This window comes from Alligator mississippiensis, chromosome 4 (assembly GCF_030867095.1).
Source record: "Alligator mississippiensis isolate rAllMis1 chromosome 4, rAllMis1, whole genome shotgun sequence".
In the NCBI taxonomy this organism is placed as follows: Eukaryota; Metazoa; Chordata; order Crocodylia; family Alligatoridae; genus Alligator; species Alligator mississippiensis.
The window spans coordinates 1853966-1864665 of NC_081827.1; the positions used below are offsets into that span (position 1 = coordinate 1853966).

Here is a 10700-nt window from a genome sequence, read left to right on the forward strand (position 1 = left end):
CCCATGGTCTTTTTTTTTTTGGCAAAGCGAGGTCAGTGCTTGCTTTTTTTGCAAAAAAAAGACCATGAGCAGTTGGCCTCTTGTGGGCTAAGATCCAGTGCAGTTTGCTGATTGGTCTGATATTGCAAAAATATTTATTTCTATAATATAATATAATATAATATAATATAATATAATATAATATAATATAATATAATATAATATAATATAATATAATGAACTCCACCTCCAACACTCTGCCAAGTGGCCCCCGTGGTTCACTTGGCAGTTCAAAGCACACTAAAGACCTGTTACGCAGCTCGCACTGTGTATCCGCGTGCCGGTGCACCTGTCTCCATACCTGTACCCACACCCACTGCCCAGCTCAGAGGTCCTGCCCCTGAAAAAGTTGATGCCAGACCCCAGCAAGCTTAAAGGCCATGCTCCAGGTGAGGCTTGAACTCACAACCTCGGCATTGCTTCACAAGTACTGCTGTATAAGTACCGTGCGCTAACCGATTGCGCCACTGGAGCGCGGTATCAGTGTCTGTCACTTGGTCTCACTTTAATCCAGTCCTTGACTGTGGGGTCCGAGACTCTGGTGATGAGCAGATTCCTGGTTTTCCACCGACAGACCTGAAGCAGGACATGAGCTGCTCAAAGGGAGCTGCCAGGTCCCTTGCTGTCTGGCCGGGCCCGTAGAGGACCACTTCCCAGGCCAGGTCTCTGAGCCCTGTCACCACCAGGAGCAGTGCACAGACTTTCCTCCATCCCCCCTGGCTATGGGCAGCTCCAGGAGAGGTGGTGGATGTTTTCTGACTGCCAGCGACAGGCCGGTCTGGGGCAGTTCGATGGACCTCTCTGCCCTGCGCCATTTCTCCATGCCTGCACGGGGAGTGCCCGGTGGGTACCCGCCAGTTCAGGTCTCTGTGTTGCTTCTGCAGGTCCTTGTGGGATATTTGCCCCCACGCAGCCTGACAGTAAATCCACAGGTGAGATGCTGTTTCTTGCCCTTACCACTGTCATAACCCAGTGATTTTTGGTGCCTCGGCACAGTGGACTTTTCCCGCCACATGGACCTTTCTTTGCACGGTGGATTTCTCAGCTGCAGACAGAAAACCCCGGTGCAAAACAGTTCCCGCCACACACGTGCAAATTAGCGTCCCACTATTGGTCAGTTCTAAATTATTCCTACGTGGCGGCTGGCAATTAGCTCGCTAGCCGTATAAAAGGTTAGAGCAGTTTCCGCCCAAATTGGAGGACTCCACTACCATCTCGTGGGGAACTCTAAGCGCGCTGTGGAGCCTAGCAATCTCCGCTTGCGTGTCTTGGAGGAGAATTTAGGGGCTGATCAGTCTCTAATCCCTTCCCGTCATCGTGGAAATATTGGTGTACCCTGTGTTGAGCGTTCGTGGAGTCGTACATCGACGACTCGGTTCGGTTCGGTTCGGTTCGCAAAGAGATCTCACCCCTGTGTGTTTGTGCGCAACTGTAATTCAAGCAAGTTTTCTTCCTGCACTGTGACCGTCGGCAGTGTAAGTAAAGTTTCTTTATACAACCGATACGCTTCCGTGCCTAACTCTATTCCATCGTGGAAAATACCCACCTGACGGCCCGGGCTACTGGCCATAGCCTTAGACCGCCCTCGGCCGCCACAACCACCTCCTGTACCTTGCCATTGCGGGTTCACCAGGGTCGTTAAGGTAGCGTTGTATTTCTCTCAAAAGCGCTTCAGGATCTCACCTCTCCCACGCTCGTGAACAGTCGGGCACCCCCGGACACTTCCTCAAGTACCGAGCGAGCGGGCAAGTGCTCATGAAGGCAACAGCCCCACGAGATCAGCCCCAGGAGTCGGAGCGAGCCCCGCTCCAGCCCCACGTGGACTAGGGTCCCCCTGCTCTGCCGACTCTCCGTCCTGGGGCGACGGAGGGCCTGCGTCTCCTCCATGGTCTCCAGCACCACCCAGCACCCACGACAGCTCTTCGGGGCCCCTTCTCATTCAGTGCTTAGCAAAGGCTCCCCGGGGAGGCCAGGCGTGACCGCGTGTGTCTGCACGTGGGGCGAGGGAAAGCAGAGCACATGGGCACCGGAGAGCTGTCGAGTGGGAGTTATGCCAGCCGAGACGAGGGGCTTTCTCCTCCTTCCCCTCCGGAGATGGAGGCAGAGGGCAGAGACCAGGGATCCTGGTGCTGGCAGCATCAGCATCACAGACCCTGCCTGGGCAGAATGGGGTGCCGGGGTGATGCACGGCCACCGGAGCCTCTCGCTTACCTGTGTTAGCAGACAGCACTGCACAGTACTCAAAATGATGGGGTGGTCCTTTATCCCAAGAGACATCCTCGACCATGGATTCATCCGTCCACCTCCAGATTTGACGCTGTGGAGACAGAGAAGAGTCCTCGTGCAGCCCAAGGTCAGACGAGCAGGGACACCTGCCAGGCGGGTACCAGGAGGAGAAGGGCAGGGACCAGGAGCAGCCAGCCCAGGGTCACCGGCACTGGAGATGCTGAGACCCGCTGTGTGAAAAGCACTTTTTCACCTGCCTCCTGCTCATTGCCCAGGTGCCTCCTGGGTTCGGTGTTGAGGGACTTGGGGAGTAAGGCTTCCCACAACCCCACAAAGATTTTTTTACCTGAAGGTATTCACCATGGAACCAGCCATGGCCCTAAAATACATGGCACCTCTGCATTTAAACATAAACAAGCATTTAGAAAAACATGTACACGTGAAAAAAGAAGCAACGATTCCTTCCCCTCCCACGTTAAGGAAGATGTCACAAACAGAAATGCTGCTCGGAAAAAACTTTGTTCACAAACGCAGTGGCTGAAGTTTCAAGGCACTGCCTCGCTGTTGTCATACCACCTCATCTGAGTCCAGGCCATGTACTTCATAGATATTTAGCTGCTTTTCCACACCCATTCGATGTCTGTCTGTGTCGTGACGCTAGCGTCAGCATCAATGTCTATTCTCCTTCCACAGCTGTTGCACTGGAGGGCAAAAGTGAAGCCAGCGGGTAGAGTGGTAAGTGCACTCCTTATCTCGAGCTTAATTTAGAGCGCATCCTTTTATTCTTGAAAATGTGTACAGCCCCCTTGAAATATTTTGAAGGCCTCCCAAGAGTTAGCTTTGATAACTGTATTCCTTTTGCCCCTTTCTTGGGCCAACTTAAGAGTACACACCTTGCATAGCCCTGGGGACACCCCACCTTCTCTCTCTCTGTTAATGAATTTGAGGTCTCTTTCCAGTGACCGTAGCTCTGACATGTGATCTGGGGCAGGAACAAGGAAAGGCAGTTACAGACATTGCTCCAGCTTTGGTCTGGGTGTCTGCTTTCCCCAATCACCTTCCCAGCCCCCCACGCCCCCTCGGCAGAGACCCTTCCTGCATCACCAACTCTTCCCCCGGCAGCTCCCGGCCTCTGCTCTGAGCTCGGCCTCCCCTGGAAAATGGACCTCACCTCGTATGATGGACCTGACACCGTTTTTCAATGAGATCATAGGCTCTCCCTCTGCAGCATCCTGGGCTAGAGGGACCGACCACTGGTCTGACCCAGCTGATGTTGTCCTGACAAGATGGGCCGGGTGGTGAGCACGGATGGGACCAGCCCCTTGTACAGAGCCGTGCGGATCACACAGGAACCTGGGCTCATTTGACTAATTGCATGTGCGTGCAAGCGATGGTTCCCATCTTCTCACTTCTCCGGGGGAGAGAAGACAAGGGCAGAGGCAGCCACGGGAGCACGGGAAGTCCCTGCAGCGACCCGCGCCTCCCTCCGTGCACGTCCCAGGGGAAGGTGCTTCAGAGCAAGGCCGATGTGCTGGGCCCAGTTTGCAGCAGGGCAATAGGGGCATGAAGGGGCAGGGATTCACCTGTCCATGTCCCAGGACCGCCCCGCAGCACGGAGGATCGAGCTCAGTCCTTGCAGGATGCAGAAGCCTTTATAGCGCCGGGAGGAGGGAGGAGGCTGCCTGGGACACCCAGGCCACGTGGCAAATGCGGACATCTGAATCCAGAGCAAACAAAGAAACGATGGCACCCCGGATGCACGGAGCAGGTGGGCGGCTGTGGTCTCTGGCCTGGCCTCTGCCCAGCTTTTGGCACCTTTCCCAGCCGGCAGCACTGAATGCCCCGTGTCTGCATGGACGGGAGCTGGCTTTCCCTGCGAGGGGTGCGTTTGACCCCAGGCACTGCCCAAAGCAACCTCCTGGGGCCAGGACTGAGTTCAGGCAATTCCCCCTCTGCCCCGTGGGAAGATTCATCCTTCTCCTACCTCCCAGGGCGCCTTGAAAGGGCCCCATCGCTTCACTGGCTGCTACGTCCTCCCTTCCAGCCACCGAGCCACGGGGCAGGACAAGCGCTGGTGCAGTGGTCCTGGCGTCCGGCCGTGCTCGGAGAAGGGAGGGAGCAGGTGGCATCAGCTGAGAAGCCTGTGCCGGGGACCGTCCATCAGTCACACATCCCCAGTGCCATGTCCTGACCCTCCAAAAAGCATCCCGGGGACTTCCCATAGCTCCAGACCTTAGTCCCAGTGCCGTGAACTGGAGGCTAGCACCCGGCTCTCTCCTCACCCCTGTTTTCTTCTACAGCTTACCCAGCGTGTGGCTGCAGTGTGCCTGTAGGACTGGGCTACACAAAGCCAGACCCCACAAGAAAACAACAGCAGACAAGAACGGCCCAGGAAAATTTGCTAGCAAGGTCAGTGCATGTCGTCTCACTGCCAGGGGCAAACAAAGCCACCCTGCCCCAGGTAGAGGGGGCAACGGGATACCAGCGGGACTTTGCGCCAGCCTAACGGGGTGCAGCCTGTGAGATGTGCCTCTCCATGGCCCCGAGCACCGGGCTGGGGCCTATCCCCATGTGCCCATGTGTGTCAGCTAAGGGCTAAGGGCAAGCAAAACTCAGGGCATTTGAACCCCAAGCCTCCAGGCTCAGGTTTGTGCATGGATTTGGAAGCATCTGAAGCCCAGGCTGGCAAGTCTGGTGTGGAGGATACTTGCAGGTAGTAGGGCCACGTATGGTTTTTGAATGATTCAAAGGATTTAGAACTGATCTGGCTAATTTGATCTGGAACATGAACATTTTTCCAAAATATGAGAGAGCTGCCCTGGGAGGAAACCGTAGCTGCAGCCCCGGGCAGGGAGCAGGAGCGGGTCCGGGCGCTGTGGGTGACCACCCAGGACGGGACTGGAGGAGTTGGGGGGATGAAAGGTGCAGGAGGGGTCTGTGCCAGGGATGGGCGCACAGCAGCAAAGGGCGAGGGGGCAGTTTGCAAACCCAGCGCCGGCAGGGAAGAGACGTGTACCGTCCTGGGTGGGTTGGGGAGGCTGTGTGAGCTGGGCAAGGGCCGAGCAGCAGCTTTCTCCACACCCGCCTGCGCTGCAGCATCTCTCTGCGGGAGAGCTTCTCCCGGCCTCCTCCTCCTCAGGCATGTCCCTGGGGCTGGGAGGCTGTCCTGGGGGCACGGAGCAGGGGAAGCCCAGCAGTGCAGGGCCAGCCCTGCCGGCCTCCCCAACTGGCCGTGCCTGGTTGTTTCTAGATTTCCAGAAGTGGCACGACTACCCCTGCGAATGGAGCTTCACCTTCATATGCAAGCTAGGAAGGAGTGCCCCATTTCCAGAAAGTCGGCGTGTAGCCGAGATCCTCCAGCTGGGAGCCGGCCAGTGGGAAGCCGAGGCTCTCGTAGGGAATCCTGTCCGCATTTCCATTAGGGTGCACCCTCTGCTACACAGTGCCATTTTAAATCCATCTCGGCTCAGGTATCAGACCAATACAAACAAAAAACACTGGATCTTAGCCCACAGGAGGCCGAGTGCCCATGGTCTTTTTTTTTTTGGCAAAGCGAGGTCAGTGCTTGCTTTTTTTGCAAAAAAAAGACCATGAGCAGTTGGCCTCTTGTGGGCTAAGATCCAGTGCAGTTTGCTGATTGGTCTGATATTGCAAAAATATTTATTTCTATAATATAATATAATATAATATAATATAATATAATATAATATAATGAACTCCACCTCCAACACTCTGCCAAGTGGCCCCCGTGGTTCACTTGGCAGTTCAAAGCACACTAAAGACCTGTTACGCAGCTCGCACTGTGTATCCGCGTGCCGGTGCACCTGTCTCCATACCTGTACCCACACCCACTGCCCAGCTCAGAGGTCCTGCCCCTGAAAAAGTTGATGCCAGACCCCAGCAAGCTTAAAGGCCATGCTCCAGGTGAGGCTTGAACTCACAACCTCGGCATTGCTTCACAAGTACTGCTGTATAAGTACCGTGCGCTAACCGATTGCGCCACTGGAGCGCGGTATCAGTGTCTGTCACTTGGTCTCACTTTAATCCAGTCCTTGACTGTGGGGTCCGAGACTCTGGTGATGAGCAGATTCCTGGTTTTCCACCGACAGACCTGAAGCAGGACATGAGCTGCTCAAAGGGAGCTGCCAGGTCCCTTGCTGTCTGGCCGGGCCCGTAGAGGACCACTTCCCAGGCCAGGTCTCTGAGCCCTGTCACCACCAGGAGCAGTGCACAGACTTTCCTCCATCCCCCCTGGCTATGGGCAGCTCCAGGAGAGGTGGTGGATGTTTTCTGACTGCCAGCGACAGGCCGGTCTGGGGCAGTTCGATGGACCTCTCTGCCCTGCGCCATTTCTCCATGCCTGCACGGGGAGTGCCCGGTGGGTACCCGCCAGTTCAGGTCTCTGTGTTGCTTCTGCAGGTCCTTGTGGGATATTTGCCCCCACGCAGCCTGACAGTAAATCCACAGGTGAGATGCTGTTTCTTGCCCTTACCACTGTCATAACCCAGTGATTTTTGGTGCCTCGGCACAGTGGACTTTTCCCGCCACATGGACCTTTCTTTGCACGGTGGATTTCTCAGCTGCAGACAGAAAACCCCGGTGCAAAACAGTTCCCGCCACACACGTGCAAATTAGCGTCCCACTATTGGTCAGTTCTAAATTATTCCTACGTGGCGGCTGGCAATTAGCTCGCTAGCCGTATAAAAGGTTAGAGCAGTTTCCGCCCAAATTGGAGGACTCCACTACCATCTCGTGGGGAACTCTAAGCGCGCTGTGGAGCCTAGCAATCTCCGCTTGCGTGTCTTGGAGGAGAATTTAGGGGCTGATCAGTCTCTAATCCCTTCCCGTCATCGTGGAAATATTGGTGTACCCTGTGTTGAGCGTTCGTGGAGTCGTACATCGACGACTCGGTTCGGTTCGGTTCGGTTCGCAAAGAGATCTCACCCCTGTGTGTTTGTGCGCAACTGTAATTCAAGCAAGTTTTCTTCCTGCACTGTCGGCAGTGTAAGTAAAGTTTCTTTATACAACCGATACGCTTCCGTGCCTAACTCTATTCCATCGTGGAAAATACCCACCTGACGGCCCGGGCTACTGGCCATAGCCTTAGACCGCCCTCGGCCGCCACAACCACCTCCTGTACCTTGCCATTGCGGGTTCACCAGGGTCGTTAAGGTAGCGTTGTATTTCTCTCAAAAGCGCTTCAGGATCTCACCTCTCCCACGCTCGTGAACAGTCGGGCACCCCCGGACACTTCCTCAAGTACCGAGCGAGCGGGCAAGTGCTCATGAAGGCAACAGCCCCACGAGATCAGCCCCAGGAGTCAGAGCGAGCCCCGCTCCAGCCCCACGTGGACTAGGGTCCCCCTGCTCTGCCGACTCTCCGTCCTGGGGCGACGGAGGGCCTGCGTCTCCTCCATGGTCTCCAGCACCACCCAGCACCCACGACAGCTCTTCGGGGCCCCTTCTCATTCAGTGCTTAGCAAAGGCTCCCCGGAGAGGCCAGGCGTGACCGCGTGTGTCTGCACGTGGGGCAAGGGAAAGCAGAGCACATGGGCACTGGAGAGCTGTCGAGTGGGAGTTATGCCAGCCGAGACGAGGGGCTTTCTCCTCCTTCCCCTCCGGAGATGGAGGCAGAGGGCAGAGACCAGGGATCCTGGTGCTGGCAGCATCAGCATCACAGACCCTGCCTGGGCAGAATGGGGTGCTGGGGTGATGCACGGCCACCGGAGCCTCTCGCTTACCTGTGTTAGCAGACAGCACTGCACAGTACTCAAAATGATGGGGTGGTCCTTTATCCCAAGAGACATCCTCGACCATGGATTCATCCGTCCACCTCCAGATTTGACGCTGTGGAGACAGAGAAGAGTCCTCGTGCAGCCCAAGGTCAGACGAGCAGGGACACCTGCCAGGTGGGTACCAGGAGGAGAAGGGCAGGGACCAGGAGCAGCCAGCCCAGGGTCACCGGCACTGGAGATGCTGAGACCCGCTGTGTGAAAAGCACTTTTTCACCTGCCTCCTGCTCATTGCCCAGGTGCCTCCTGGGTTCGGTGTTGAGGGACTTGGGGAGTAAGGCTTCCCACAACCCCACAAAGATTTTTTTACCTGAAGGCATTCACCATGGAACCAGCCATGGCCCTAAAATAAATGGCACCTCTGCATTTAAACATAAACAAGCATTTAGAAAAACATGTCCACATGAAAAAAGAAGCAACGATTCCTTCCCCTCCCACGTTAAGGAAGATGTCACAAACAGAAATGCTGCTCGGAAAAAACTTTGTTCACAAACGCAGTGGCTGAAGTTTCAAGGCACTGCCTCGCTGTTGTCATACCACCTCATCTGAGTCCAGGCCATGTACTTCATAGATATTTAGCTGCTTTTCCACGCCCATTCGATGTCTGTCTGTGTCGTGACGCTAGCGTCAGCATCAATGTCTATTCTCCTTCCACAGCTGTTGCACTGGAGGGCAAAAGTGAAGCCAGCGGGTAGAGTGGTAAGTGCACTCTGTGGCGGGCCAGTAGGGGGCGCTCCTGCGTTGAGCCGCCCACCTCCCTGCGCCCGACCACCTTCCAGGCTCCGAGTGCCTCCCTTAGGGTGCCTCCCGTCCGGCCGACCCCTTCCCTGGAGCACACCCGCTAGCCTGGGGTCCCGCTGCCACCATCCAAGGCTCTGGACTCACTTCTGGCTCTGCGCGCCTTGGAGAACGCAGGCCTGATCGTCCAATGGGTACTAGATCCAATACAAGCACTCGGGGCACTTCCCCAAGTCAGGGGCTTATTAGGAAGCCTCCCTTAGTCCACAGACCTAAGGGGCCTCCTTGGCATAATTTAGACCCACCCCTCAATAAGTCTCCCACACCGGTCACAAAGGAGAACTTTATTGATTACAGGGGGTAGGGTGAAAACAGGGTAAAAGGTAGAGCAGTATCATAGAAATCTTACAGGAATATCAAAGGAATCCCATTGAGCAAACCAGGGTGGCTGAGGTAGCCGTTTAAACGCATCTGAGTTACTGAAACTAAATATCTAATCGGATCTTTAGTAGCTTACTCACTCTCATCGTCCAGAGGTGGTTGTTGTATCCTCTGGAGGCAGGGCACTCTTGGAGCATGCGGTGATGAGGAGAGAGCCAGGCTCAGATTCACCTGGATGACCGCATGGCTAATGGCTGACTGCCCCTTCTTCTTGGACCGAGCCCTTAAATAACCTCTCTGACCTCAGCAGCCCGGTCCAATCGAAGCTGCCAATACTGGCCACAAGCCGACCAATCTCCCAAGCATCCCTGGCTACCTGGGCCCGCGCAGGGCCGGGTCTTTCCTCCCTGCCCAGGTGACCAGAGCATCGCCTCCCAGGCGCCAGGCTTTTGTCATGCAGACCAGGTGGGAGATCCCCGCCCTGAGGAATGAAACACCAGCCTCCCAGGCTGGCTGAGACAGGTCTCTGGAGAGGGGCACCCACGGTGGCATTTCTGCCACACTTCCCCCCCCTCCTTTACAAGCTCGGACACGGGGCCTCTCAGGGCCGTGGGTCCGGGCGTGTCGGGTCAGGGAGTTCCCACGGGATGCCAGAAGAAGGAAAAGGGAAAAACCTGGAACATGGAACAAGTTAAGACAATAACAGATAGAAACCATAAAACCTGATGGCAGTCTTACACTAGTGATCTCCTCACTAGTCCCAAGTCCCAAGGACTCACTACCCAGAGTCCTTTCGTGACAAGGCGTCCGCTATCACGTTCTGGCTTCCTTTTATGTGTTGGACCGTAAAATTAAATTCCTGCAGCTGCCAGGACCAACGTTGCAGCTTGGCATTGGTGTTGTGCATGGTCTGCAGCCACTGCAGTGGGGCATGGTCCGACAGGACGGTGAACTGTTGTCCCCACAAGTAAGGCTTCAGCTTGTTCAGGGCCCAGACGATGGCCAAGCACTCCTTCTCGATGGAGGACAGGTTTCGCTCCCGAGGGATTAGCTTCCGGCTGAGGTACGCCACGGGGTGCCGTGTCTCCTGGTGCTCCTGTAAGAGCACAGCTCCCAGTCCTACGTCGGAGGCATCCGTTGCCACGTAGAAGGGTTTATCCTGGAGCGGTGCTTTCAGGATCGGTTGTTTGACCAGGGCAGCCTTGAGGGTGTCGAATGCTTCCTGGCACCCCTGCTTCCAGACCACCGGGTCCGGGCTGCCCTTCTTGGTCAGCTCGTGCAGCGGGGCTGCGGTTGCTCCAAACCCCGGGACAAATCTTCGGTAGTAACCCGCCAGGCCAAGGAAGGCTCTGACTTGCTTCTTGGTCTGTGGAGGTGGCCAGTCTTTGATGGCCTCGATCTTGTCCCACAAGGGAGCAATATGACCTCCACCCACACGATGACCCAAGTACACTACTTCCGATAGTGCCCACTGGCACTTCTTGGCTTTCACCGTAAGACCAGCTTGCTTGATCTTACCTAGCAC

At 55.8% G+C, this 10700-nt stretch overlaps 2 non-coding genes across 2 annotated transcripts; both read right to left on the bottom strand.

Moving 5' to 3' along the window:
• Positions 1 to 420: 420 nt before the first annotated feature.
• TRNAI-UAU (transfer RNA isoleucine (anticodon UAU)) lies at positions 421 to 513 on the bottom strand. The gene is given in 2 exon segments: positions 421 to 456; positions 476 to 513. It is a non-coding gene; the product is annotated as a tRNA-Ile (tRNA).
• A 5668-nt stretch (positions 514 to 6181) lies between these two features.
• Positions 6182 to 6274, bottom strand: TRNAI-UAU (transfer RNA isoleucine (anticodon UAU)). Its single transcript is given in 2 exon segments — positions 6182 to 6217; positions 6237 to 6274. It is a non-coding gene; the product is annotated as a tRNA-Ile (tRNA).
• Positions 6275 to 10700: the final 4426 nt, after the last annotated feature.